The following is a 13,961-nucleotide window of genomic DNA, read 5'->3' on the forward strand; positions in this document are numbered from 1 at the left end:
TATTAGTAATTAGGGTCTTTATTTTTAATTTTATTTTTATCTCCAAGTAAGCTATAATTTATTTTTCTCTTCATCATTAAACATGAATAAAATAGTAGATCCTTTGAGTAAAGATGCAATTATTTCGAGTTTTTAAGAGAAGAATTCAAAATTATTTAATTGTGGTGGCAATATTTTTTATTTCCTGAATGAATGCTTGAACAGTGCATATTTTTTATAGTGAAGTTTATGAATATTAAAATTGTTGGCTCTTTAAAGAATGATGAAAAAAATAAAAATGTTATTAATAATCTGAAAAATCATGAAATTGATTCTTGAAGCAAGAAAAAGCAGTGAAGAACAAAGCTTGCGAAAAAAAAAGAGAAAAAGAAAAAGCAAGCAGAAAAAGCCAATAGCCCTTTAAACCAAAAGGCAAGGGTAAAAAGGATCCAAGGCTTTGAGCAATAATGGATAGGAGGGCCTAAAGGCATAAAATCTTGGCCTAAGCGGCTGAATCAAGCTGTCCCTAACCATGTGCTTGTGGCATGCAGGTCCAAGTGAAAAGCTTGAGACTGAGTGGTTAAAGTCGTGATCCAAAGCAAAAGAGTGTGCTTAAGAACTCTGGACACCTCTAACTGGGGACTTTAGCAAAGCTGAGTCACAATCTGAAAAGGTTCACCCAGTTATGTGTCTGTGACATTTATGTATCCCGCAGTATTATTGAAAAACAAGATGCTTAGGGTCACAGCCAAGACTCATAAAGTAGCTGTATTCAAGAATCAACATATTAAACTAGGAGAATCAATAATACTATCTGAATTATGAGTTCCTATAGATGCCAATCATTCTGAACTTCAAAGGATAAAGTGAGATGCCAAAACTGTTCAGAAGCAAAAAGCTACTAGCCCCGCTCATCTTATTAGAATTTGAGCTTAACTTAAAACACCGGGATTCTATTGCAACTTGATCCTCTTTTTTATCCTATTTTATTTGTCTACTTGCTTGAGGACAAGCAACCGTTTAAGTTTCGTGTTGTGATGAGCAGATATTTTATACGCTTTTTGGTGATATTTTCATGTAGTTTTTAGTATGTTTTAGTTACTTTTTATTATATTTTTATTAGTTTCAATGCAAAAATCATATTTCTAGACTTTACTATGAGTTTGTGTGTTTTTTTGTAATTTCAAGTATTTTTTGGCTGAAATTGAGGGACCTGAGCAAAAATCTGATTCAGAGGCTAAGAAAGGACTACAGATGCTGTTGGATTCTGACCTCCCTGCACTCGAAATAGATTTTCTAGAGCTACATAAGCCCAATTGGCACGCTCTTAATTACGTTGGAAATTAGACATCTTGGGATTTCCAGCAATATATAATAGTCCATACTTTGCCCGAGTTTTGATAACGCAAATTGGCGTCTAAACGCCAGTTTTCTACCCTTTTCTGGCGTTTAACGCCAGAAATGGCATAAAAGTTGGAGTTAAACGCCCAAACTGGCACAAAAGCTGAAGTTTAACGCCAGGAATAGTCTATGCACGTGAAAGCTTCAATGCTCAGCCCAAACACACACCAAGTGGGCCCCAGAAGTCGATTTCTACACTATCTATCTTGGCTTACTCATTTTCTATAAACCTAGGTCACTGGTTTATTATAAAAACCACTTTTAGAGATTCATTTTGTACCTCATGACATTTTTACATCTGAATTTTGTATCTTTTACAACATGAGTCTCTAAACTCCATGGTTGGGGGGTGAGGAGCTCTGCTGTGTCTTGATGGATTAATGCAATTACTACTGTTTTCTATTCAATCACACTTGTTTCTATTCTAAGATGTTCATTCGCACTTCAACATGATGAATGTGATGATCCGTGATACTCATCACCATTCTCAACCTATAAACGTATGCCTGACAACCACTTCCGTTCTACCTTAGATTGAGTGTGTATCTCTTTGGTTCCTGGTTCACGAGTTTGATTGCCTCTCCTGACAACAGAGCATTCAAATCTGTGAGATCAGAGTCTTCGTGGTATAACCTAGAATCAATTGGCAGCATTCTTGAGATCCGGAAAGTCTAAACCTTGTCTGTGGTATTCCGAGTAGGATCCGGGAAGGGATGACTGTGACGAGCTTCAAACTCACAAATGTTGGACGCAATGACAGTGTGCAAAAGGATCAATGGATCTTATTCCAACACTAGTGAGAACCGACAGATGATTAGCCCTATGAAACTCGTAGCTGGACCATTTTCATTGATAGGACGGATGGTAGCCATTGACAACGGTGATCCACCAACATACAGCTTGCCATGGAAGGAGCCTTGCATGCGTGAAGAAGAAGACAGTAGGAAAGCAGAGATTCAAAAGACAGAGCATCTCCAAAACCTCAACCTGTCCTCCATTACTGCATAACAAGTATTATTTAATCCATGTTCTTTTACTCATTCCAATTAAAATGGAGAATTATTATTGATATCCTGACTAAGAGTTACAAGATAACCATAGCTTGCTTCAAGCTGACAATCTCCGTGGGATCGACCCTTACTCACGTAAGGTATTACTTGGACGACCCAGTGCACTTGCTGGTTAGTTGTGCGGAATTGCAAAAGTGTGATTGTGATTTCATGCACCAGTCTCTAATGAGGAAACTCCAGATTTTCGAGCTGAAATCCACACGAATACTTCTTCAAATGGCTGACAAGTCCATTCAGCAAGCACTTAGAGTTGTAGAGAATGTTCTGGTGAAAATGGGGAAATTCCTTCTCCCAGGTAATTTTGTCATCTTGGATATGGAGGAAGACCCTAACACTCCCATCATCCTGGGGAGGCCTTTCCTGGCTACGGGCAGAGCATTGATAGATGTTGAAAAAAGAGAATTGTTGCTGAGAGTGCATGATGAGCACCTAGCATTCCATGCTTTTAAAACCCTGCATGAGCATACTCAAGAAAAAGATTGTATGAAGGATAAGGCCAGAGATCAAAGCTTGAAGGAGGTAGCCAATGAGTTAACTCCAAGACTTCTAAATCCATGCTTGAAAGAAGTAGAGATGGTGCAACAGACTAAAAAAATCAAGGAGGAACTAGATCCAAAACCCCCAGATGAGAACCTCAACATTCCAGATAAAGAACCACCAAGGTATGAATTATCTTCTGAGAAAGAAAAGAAGAAGAGGCCAAAAGGGTGGAGAAACAAGAAAATACCTACTGAAGGCTTCTCACCAGGGGATAAAGTGATGTTAAACACCCAACCAATGAAGGTGTCTCCACAATTATCTGAGTATTATACTGTGAACCAGATCCTTTGACTTGAACACCTAGAGATCATCAAAGAGGAGACCAGAAGGAAGTTTACAGTAAGAGGAGAAAAGCTAAGGCACTATGATTTTCAGCCTCCATGATCAAAGAACAAGATGTCAAGCTAGTGACATTAAAAGAGCGCTTGTTGGGAGACAACCCAACCAAAGGTAGTTTTCTTTTCCCAACTATTTCAATAAACAAGGCTGAGTAAGTTTACCTGTATTGCAAGGAGCTAAGTTTGGTGTTGCACACTAAAACAATCTAAGGGAGAATGAAGGATGCTAAGTTTGGTGTTCTACCAAAAAAATTTCATTGAAAAACACATTTTCACCTTCTGCATAAAGGGTTGCTAGCTCCAAGCAATTAGAGAAACTACTTAACCAGTGTCTGTTTTCTAGTTTTTAGTTTTATTGCCTTTAGCAAAGAGAAAAGGGTTTCACATATGGTTAATTTGATGCATGAAAAATATTGGCAAGGGACTAAGTTTGGTGTTCACACACCAAAGTAAGTTCAAAAGCCCACAAATAATTCTTGCACACTAACCAGTTGCCTAAGGGCTTGGGAAACAAGCAACTTGTAAGGATTAGGCAGGAAAACATTCAATCTGTGAGAGGGATCTGCATCATCATCCAAAGGAGGAGCAACAGAGAGAAATAATGATGAAAGAAGGAAAAGATGAGAGACATTTCCAACAGGTTGTATTAACACTTAACCCTTGTTGTTTTGAAGTATTTTAATTTGGAAATTCCTATATGTCTTGCTGAAGTGATCAATTAAGTGCAAGTGGAGATGTTTGCTAAGAATGCTAGCCTGCATATTGTGTTTGTCATCCATCATTAGCTTGAATTTTGTTTTGTTCCTTTCTGCAATGAATAAAAGAGAAATGTTTGATTTAGAAAAGTGAATGTTCAATGTTGTAGAAGTTAGAATGAAATTCAGTGGTGGTACTTGTTTGATTTAATGATTAGCTCAAATAACAAAAGCTGCATAATAACATGTTCTTTGAAGTGTGAATTTGTTTGTTGCTATAAAGTCCTTTATTAATGAAATTCCCTTGAGAATGAAGCAAAACAAAAAGAAAAAGAAAAAGAAAAGCCAAGAATTGGCAAAGAAACAAACAATAAGGCTAGACACAATAGCTTGGACCCTAGGATATATGCCTGTGGTGTTTTTGTACTGGGATATGCTTGGACAAGTAGGTTCTGAGGAGTATTTTGAAACTTGGCCACTTAGATCAACTGATCTGGGATTGCCAACTGAAAGTCCACTATCAAGAGCTACCTAGTTACAAAACATTTAGTAATCCAAAGAGATGCTGGGCATCAATGCTCCTAGGAAGAAATTGTGAGCCATATGTCTGTGGTGAAGAAATGTTGAGCAAAATTGAGCCAAAAGGCTGCTGCAACATTTGCCACCAAGCTTTCATTAATAAATAAGCTATCTGAAGCAAAAGAAAGAAAGAAAAAACTAGCAAGGGATCAAGCAAAAGTAAGGCATTATAGCAGTAACTCTAGTGAACCTTTAAGGGAACATTTCTTATCTGTCAGCAAGTAATAAATGAGCTATCATTGTCTGCATAAAACCCCATGAACCAAGTTCAATTATCTGCTAAATAAGGACATGCATACTTCTCTGTTTCATTTCATTTTCTCTTATGTTTAGTGCTTGCTTGGGGACAAACAAGGTTTAAGTTTGGTGTTGTGATGACAAGTCATTTTATGCTAGCTTTTCAAGCATTTTTCACTTTTTTCATTAGGTTTTATGCACTTTCTTGCATTAGAAGTAAGTAATTTGGAGTGGTTTTGTATGGTTTTGTTAAATCAATTAACCATCCTTTATTTGACACTAAATCATAAGGTTTAAGCTAGAATTAATTGAATTTTGAATGAATTAAAAACCTTGTTAATCTGGTGATACTTTGATTGCTTGTTTTGATTACTTGTAAGTGAAGAAATGGTGAAAAAAAAGGAATTTTCAGCATGGTTTTGAAGTTAAAGCACGCTTTGGACCTTAGACCATGCCTTGGAAAGCGTGACCCAAGGTACAAAAGCGTGGCGCACCAAAGGGGGCAAGGGCGTTCAGTTCAATCACCTAACTGAGCGCCAGTGGATGCATGACCAAGGAAGCAAGGCCATAGCCCAGTATCAAACCAAACAAGGCCAAGGAAGCACTAGCGCTAAGTTGAAACACATAACTGAGCGCCCAAGAGAATTGAAGAAAGCACTAGTGCTCAGTTAACTTTTCCACCTTTTTCGTGCCCCCCATGAAAGAAATCGAAGCACAAGCAAGCAAAATGGGAGAGCCAAAGATCGAACCTTGCACATGAGGCATATGGGAAGCGCCACTCTTCACAAAGGAAATTGCCAAAATGCAACCTCCAAGGCTCGAACCAAGCACCCAGGAAGCTAAGAGGAAGCGCTACCACTTTGCCAAGAAAAATTGGCACCTAATTGCATCAGCCAGGGTTCGAATTGGGAACTTGTCCTCAAGGCATGAGGCGATGAGTTAACTCCTTCAACTGAGCGCTAGTTTCATCAATTAAGGAGCCAAGGTGGCCTCAGCAAGGCTCGAAGTTGGAGCCTTAGGCAAGCAAATGGGGCGCTCAGTTAACTTTGTTAACTTAGCACTATGCAAGGCCAATGCTACAAGGAAGAATGGGCTTTGTCACGCAACATTGGAAGGCCAAGGAAGCATGTGTAGCGCTCAGTTAAGTAATATAACTAAACGCTACCCTGGAGCCATACACAAAGCAAATCTGGCCAAGACCTTGAGCACTCAGTTGGTTTAGTTAACTGAACGCTTCCCTGGGAGCTGCACCATGGTCCAATTTTAACTCAATTGCCACTTTGGATCTAATTCTTCACTAAATGAAAAGCCCACTCCAAATTCTGAAGATCAAAAATAGAAAGTGTATAAATAGGACTTAGTTTGATTTAGAGAGGACCTTTTTTTACTTACTTTTGAACCTTCTTTTATTGGGAGATTTGTTTTGAGCTTTGAATTGGGGAATTGGGATTGAGAGCTGAGTTCTCTCCTCCTTATTCTTACTTTTACAATTTCTTACTTTCTGTTTTTGAATTGTGGATTAAGATTGAAGGAATTCTGTTTCAATCCTTAATCTACAACTCATCTTTATTTTATTCTACATAATTTCAAGAATTGAGAATCAAATTTAGCTTTCTGTTTTCATTTTCATTTCTTCTGCTACTTTTGATTTCTGTTTTGGAATTTGAATTGAGATTGAAGAGCTTCGTTGATTCTAAGTTTGAGAATCATCTTTACCTCTCTTCTCAATAGTTCCAAGAACTGAATATGAGTTTCTTTTACATTTTTCATCTTCTTTTCTTTTGCTATTGCTCTTCTCTGTTGAATCAAGGAAGGAATTGAGATCTAGACTTATTTTCTTGTCTCATTGAGCCTCTGAGCTCCTGAATTTCTTTCCTAGCTCCTGTAATTGAGTTGAGTTTACTTTCTATTTTGTTCTTCACTGCAATTTTCCAATTCTGTTTAGATCTACTGCACTTACTTCATCTTCTTTACTTTCTGTTGTTAAATTCTGAATTCCAGCATCCCACACCCCTTTATTATTCAAGCAATTTACATTTCTTGCACTCTAAGCTTCAGCAATTTATATTTCTTGCAATTTAAGTTTCAGTCATTTACATTACTTGCACTTTAAGATTCATCTCTTTTACTTCTTCTGCTCTTTAATTTACTGTCAATTCTCCCTCTCCCTTCTATTTTCATGTAATTTAGCTTCTGTTTGTCACAATTCACTCAAATCATCAACTGTCTGCTTAACTAAATCAATCATCTAACTAAAATTACTCAATCCATCAATCCATGTGGGATCGACCTCACTCTTGTGAGTAATTACTACTTGATACGACCCGGTACACTTGCCGGTGAGTTTAGGTGTTGGAATCCAATTTTAACCCATCACCCATCCTAGTTATCCTTATCAGGTATGATGAGAATTGTTTATTGCTCCCACTTGGTTAACCCTCACTAAATAAAGGAAAGTCAAGTGGACTGATCAATTTAATTCCTCAAGTCCTAGTCAACTCCTGTGGAAAGACTAGCTTTAGAGGGATCCAAATCAATCAGTAATTTTCAATTTTAAACCAACAACTGAGTTTGATAACTCAAGTGTCACCAATTACTTCACCAAAGCAAAGGGAGAAAAATCTAAATTATTTATATCATAAATAGAATAAAGTAATCATAAATCTGAAATACCTCAAATTGCATTTAAACATAAATTCAATCTAACATGAAGAGTTCATAAGCCAAATTGGCTAAATAAGTAATTACCAAGAGAAATAGAGCAACTAAAGTAATAGAATAAATAAAAGTAGATAAGAAAAACTAAATTTAAAAGAACATAGAACCTGGAATGCAGAAGAAGTAAACCAAACTTTTAAGAGAAATCCTAATCTTAAATCCTAAGAGAGAGGAGAGAGCCTCTCTCTCTCTAAAACTACATCTAAAACCTAAAATTATGAATAATGAATGTTGTGTCATTGGATGAATGGATTCTCCCACTTTATAGCCTCTAATCTGTGTTTTCTGGGGTGAAAATTGGGTCAAAAACAGCCCAGAAATTGCCCTCAGTGATTTCTGATACATACAGGTCGCTGCGAAGTCACGTGTGGATTAGGTTTTTGCCAGGTCACGTGTCCGCGTGATCCACGCATGCGCGTCACCTGTCTTCGAGGCAGCTATGGCAAATTATATATCGTTGCGAAGCCCCGGATGTTAGCTTTCCAACGCAACTAGAAACACCTCATTTGGACCCTTGTAGCTCAAGTTATGGTCAATTTAGTATCAAGAGGTCAGGCTGGACAGCTTAGTAATTCCTTCAGTTTCTTGTATTCCTTCCACTTTTGCATGCTTCCTTTCCATCCTCTAAGCCATTCCTGCCCTGTAATCTCTGAAATCACTTAACACACATATCACGGCATCAAATGGTAATAAGAGGGGATTAAACATAGCAATTTTAAAAGCCTAGGAAACATGTTTTCAATCATAGCACAAGATTAGGAAGAAAAATGTAAAACCATGCAATTTATATGAATAAGTGAGTAAAGAATTGATATAAACCACTCAATTGAGCATAAGATAAACCATAAAATAGTGGTTTATCAACCTCCCCACACTTAAAAATTAGCATGTCCTCATGCTAAGCTTAGGAGAAGCTATAAAGGAGTGAAGAGGAATGGTAGAATGTATGAAATGCAACCTATCTATATGAATGCAACTACATGCAAAGATGTTTCTACCTACTTGGTTAAAAGTAAATAAATCCTTCAAGAAGAAATATGAACTGGATCTCACTAATTCAAATCATAAAATAAGGTACAAGTAAACTTGCAGAAGAAAATAGCTCGTGAAAGCCGGGAACAAGGAATCGAGCATCGAACCCTCACCGGAAGTGTATACACTCTAATCACTCAAGTGTTTAAGGTTCGATTCTCTCAATTCTCTACTAATCTTGCTTTCTAAGACTTGTTTTTCTTCTACCAATCAACACTAATTTGATGCACAAAATACACATATCAAGAGGTCTTTTAAAGGTTGTAATGGAGTTAAGGTCAAGGTAGGATTGTATTTGGCCAAGTGGACTAAAATCTGAATCCTTAATTACCCTAAACTTTCCACCTAACTTAAGACAATCCATGTAATTACAATGCAAAATCTAACTGCCCATTAACTATGTTTACCACATATTCATGCATCCCAACTTTAGTACAACTCACATACATTGCTACCAATATTTACTTTGGGAGAATTTTGTCCCCTTTTTGTTATTTGCTCTTTTTCTTTTCTTTTTTTTCTTTTTTTTCATATATATATATATATATATATATATATATTCTTTTATTTTTCTCAATGCATATGATTAAATTATTGAATGCATGAACATATTCTCAACATTCTTTCACATTTTTAGAAAATTCTAACATACTCAATTCTCAAACCAAATGTTTCCAAACCCAATTCTCCCACACTTAAATCATAAGCACTCTCACTAGTCTAAGCTAACCAAGGATTCAAATTAAGGACATTATTATTTTTTGCTTAAAGTTAATGATGTGCTAAAGTAAAGAATAAAAGGGGTAAAATAGGCTCAACATTGGTTTGCAAAGGATAATGAAAGGGTAAGGCCATATGGGTATGTAAGCTCAGTGAAATAAGGCCTCAATCATATAAGTGCATGCATACATCAAACCATGAAAATATAGAATTAAGCAAGACAAAGATCACAATTTTAGAGAGAACAACACACACCAAAAATAAAATATTGGTTGATAAGATGCAACCAATCAATTAGGCTCAAAATCTCACAGGTTTTGCGTGTTCGAGCTCTAAACCATGTTCCAGTATAATATTCCTTCAAACAAGTTTATCAAAAATTTTAAATCAAATTAGTGAAATGTTATAAAAAGTTTCTTGAAAAAGAAAATATTACTTTAACCAAGAAGTGGTAGAATATGCACAAAATCAAACAAATATGCACTCAAACATGCAAATGCAACAATGAACAAACAAAGAAAATAAAATATTGGTGTTCAGAAAGAAATAACTAACCCCCAGAGATCGGTATCGACCTCCCCACACTTAAAGATTGCACCGTCCTCGGTGCATGCTAAGATGTGCGAGTGGACGGGTTGCTCCAACTGACGCTTGTAGATGGAGGCGCCTTAGCTGGAGGTCTCTTGGTTCCTCTCCTTGCTGGTGTTTTGTCAGAGGCTCTCTCTGCACCCTTTCTGGTGGCCATCCTGAAAAGGGAGAAGAGAAAGGGACATGAAATCAAATATCTAGCACCGGGAGGAGGAAAATACAAGTGATAATCAATGCCAAGGTAAAGAAGAATGTCGTAAACACATGGTCGCGACTTCATGTAATTAGGACATCAATGGAAATATAGCATGACATATTATGGCAAGATGCAAGATGTTTATTGGCATGCCGGCAAAGGCATGAGTAGCATGGATCAAGCATTAATTGCCCGTTTTGATTATCAAATGTAACAAACTAACAATCACGTTTGTATTGACAATTATATTCAAACAATAAAATATTAAAAGGGGTTTTTGTGAAAAATAGGCATTAGAGTAGAAGAATAGAATAATTTAAAAATGCACAATGCCATACGGACTTTTTCACTAACACTTAGCATGCATGGTAAATATGTTATCGAAAGTATTCAATTGAACATGCAAGCAATCCTTTAAGAAGTAATATTGATTGTCAAACAATTCCTTAATAACTCACACGCAATTATAGAAGAAAATAATCACCCAATTAAATTTTTAACACCAATTAAAAGAATGTAAAAAGAAAAAGAAAGAAAAAAAACATAGATAATGAGAGTAAAAAGAAAAAGAAAGAAGAAAACATAAATAAAAATAATAGAAAAGTGAAAAGTGAAGAAAGAAAGAAAAGAACCTTGATAATGGATGTGAAAAATAAGGGAAAAAGGTAAAAAAAATAAGAAGGAATAAAGAAGAAAAAAGGAAGAAGAAAGAAATAAGTAGGAAGAAGGAAAAATTAAGATTGGGGAAGAAAAGATAAGATATCTGGTACTGATCTGGATAAGCTGTGCGGTGCAGGCAACGTGGACGCGTGGGGCATGCGTTCACGTGGTTGACGCGATTTTCAGGTGACGCGGACGCGTGACCTGTTTTGTGCCATTAGCGCGAGTGCAGCCTCGCGTACGCACAACTCTCTGTTTCATATGCACATTGCCAAAATTCAGGGTGACGCGTGCGCGTGGGTGACGCGAACGCGTGAATGGTCTCTTTTTGAAAAATGACGCGGCCGTGTGGGGCACACGTTCGCGTGATAGGGCTTGTGCTTCCAGCATCATTCCAGCCCCACTCCATCATAACTCTCTTCCATACACCTCTTTACGTCGATTTCGCAAGGTCACGCATGTGCATGGGCAACGCGCACGTGTGGGAGGTTGATTTTTCAAATGACGTGGATGCGTGGGGCATGCGTTCGCGTGGGCATGCTTGTGCCTAAGGCACGCCTCCAGCCACGCTCCCGCGTGACTCTCTGCTTCTTTTCTTCTTGTTTTGAAAGCACTTATGACGTGGATGCGTTGCGTGCATTTTTTTATATGCAGAATGCATATGCAAATGCAGACTATATGCATGAACACTAAGAAAAATATAATAAAATAAAATTAAGAATAAAATAAAGTAAAATAAAACTGAGACTGAAAAAGAACGATCATACCATGGTGGGTTGTCTCCCACCTAGCACTTTTAGTTAAAGTCCTTAAGTTGGACATTTGGTGAGCTCCTTGTCATGGTGGCTTGTGCTTGAACTCGTCTTGAAACTTTCACCAATGCTTGGACTTCTAATAAGCTCTATCAATACCAAGTAAATTTCTCAAGCTTTGATAGAGTTCTTCACAAGCTTTGAGCTCCCAAAATTGATCCTCATATATTCCCGGATCCCAAATCTTGATTCTACACCCGTCTTCCAGTTGATCATGATGATTCCATCCGGGTGGTGAGCAATCTGAATTCTCACTAAGGCATCCAAACATCTTCCTAGACCCATACAATTTAGTATTCTTCCAACCATGATAATTCAGCCGTGAGCTTCCTACCACAATAAATCTAGGATTGTGTTGCCAACCACTAACCATCTCCCTCTTACTCTTAAAGCCACAAAGAGCTCTAAGTTGACCATCTGTCTCAAGTAAACCATATTCAAGTGGGAAAGTAAAGGTCAACGATAAGGATTTTACCCACTTAAATGTTGTATTGGATGGAAATGGCTTTGAGAGAGGTGTTTCCAATGGTCTTGCAAGCTCCACTCCCTTGTGCTCTTTCTTCACAACTTCTACCTCTTTGCAAGCTTCTTCAATTTCAACCTCTTTCTCTTGGTAGCTTTTTTCTAATTCAATCTCTTCTTCATTGCTTACCAAGGGCATGGGAGGTTGTGCTTCTTCTTCTTTAATCTTCATGTCCAGTCTAGTGGGAGAGGATTCAATTGTAGGTAAGAATTCATCAATAATTGAATCCATCTTATGATCAACTTCCTCCAAGTCTTCAACCATGATATGTCTTGGAGGTTGTAAACCCTCTTCAACATCAAATTCAAATGTCTTGGAAGGAGGTTCTATGACTGGACTTTCCCATGGAGGTTCTACATCTCCCAAGTCTTCAACCAATTCTTCCTCTTCAATAATTACTGCTTTTTCCAGTTGTTTTAGTATAAAATCGTACTTATCCTTGATGATTTCCTTTCCATGACAACTCCTTTCAACTATTCCTTCATCTTCAAATACAAAATCCAGCTCCTCCTTGTTGACTTCCTTCACTAATTCTTCAACCACTCCTTCGACTTCAAGGGTCTCCACTGCCTCCACCTGTAGGGCCTCCTCTAGCTTTTTATGAAGTATGAATTCGCGAAGATGATCCCTTTTCTCTTGTTCCTTGTCAATAGCATAGCAGGGATCATCTTGCTCTTGGATTGATGGATGTGGGTGCTCTTCCATAAAGGGTGGTGATGGGATGGAAAGATTAAACATTAGTGTAGCTTAGGAGTAGTAGTAAATAGCTTTTAGTATAGTTTTCTTTAAGTTTTTCATCATTTTCTCTACTAGGGTTTATACTAGGGTTTTTACATTCAAGTGCCATTTCAATTTTGATCTTGGATTTTGCTAATTTCCATTGTAAGTATCTCTTTGTTATTACTCTTTATAGTTACAGTGTTCTTACACTTTCTTATAATTCAAGTTATAGTTCAATTTTACTTCTCTCTTGCAATTTCTATTTCTTGTTGATGAATTTGATGTTTGATAATGTTTATATGCTTTCTTGAGTGTTTATTGTTGATTGAGATCATTTGTTGTTTTTGGTTCGAAGCTTTTTCTCATTTTTCCCATGTTTAAGGTTTTTGCCCACCAAGTGTTTGACAAAATGTCAAGTATGATTTTGGACTAGTTTTCTATCTCTTGGTTTGGGAAAAGTAAGCAATGGGGTTCCTAGAGTTGGAATGTCCAATATTTAGTGTCAATTTTGGATTGTTAATTGTTCTTGTTCCCACTAACGCTATGTTGTTGCTAAGGCAATTAGCAAGCAATTTAGGATTTGTGGGTTAGGAACACTTATGCTCATTTAACTTTCTCTCCGATGTGAGGGTTAATCAAGTGAGATTGATCCATTCTAGTTGGCATAGTTGTGGTTCTAACAAGGAAAGGACCCTTAGCTCACTCCAAGCCAAGATACCTTTTATGCTTAAATTCTTTCGTACACATTTACATTAGTTCCTTTTACACTTTACTTGTCTATATTGCATAGTTACTTCATTGATTTCTTTATTAGTTCATCTATTAGAATTTTGCATGTTCTTTTATTGCTTTATATGTTTATCTCTTTATTGAAAACCCCATGATCCTCACAACCAAGATTGTACACTCATTGGTCTCAAGTGTCCTTGGGAGACGAACCGGGAATTGAAACTCCCGGAATAGAATTGGTTTTTAATTGTGACATATTCTTTGGATTGAACAATTTGATTTGGGGATTGGTCGTTGGTCTAGGCTATACTTTCAACGATAGGATTCTAATTTGTGAAAACCTAGATCGACGGTGTAATCTCCCACACATCAAATTTTGGCGCCGTTGCCGGAAATCACTTTAAGTACAATGAGTGCTACAATT

The sequence above is a fragment of the Arachis ipaensis genome, chromosome B9 (genome assembly GCF_059453495.1).
Source record: "Arachis ipaensis isolate K30076 ecotype BB chromosome B9, ASM5945349v1, whole genome shotgun sequence".
Lineage (NCBI taxonomy): Eukaryota > Viridiplantae > Streptophyta > Magnoliopsida > Fabales > Fabaceae > Arachis > Arachis ipaensis.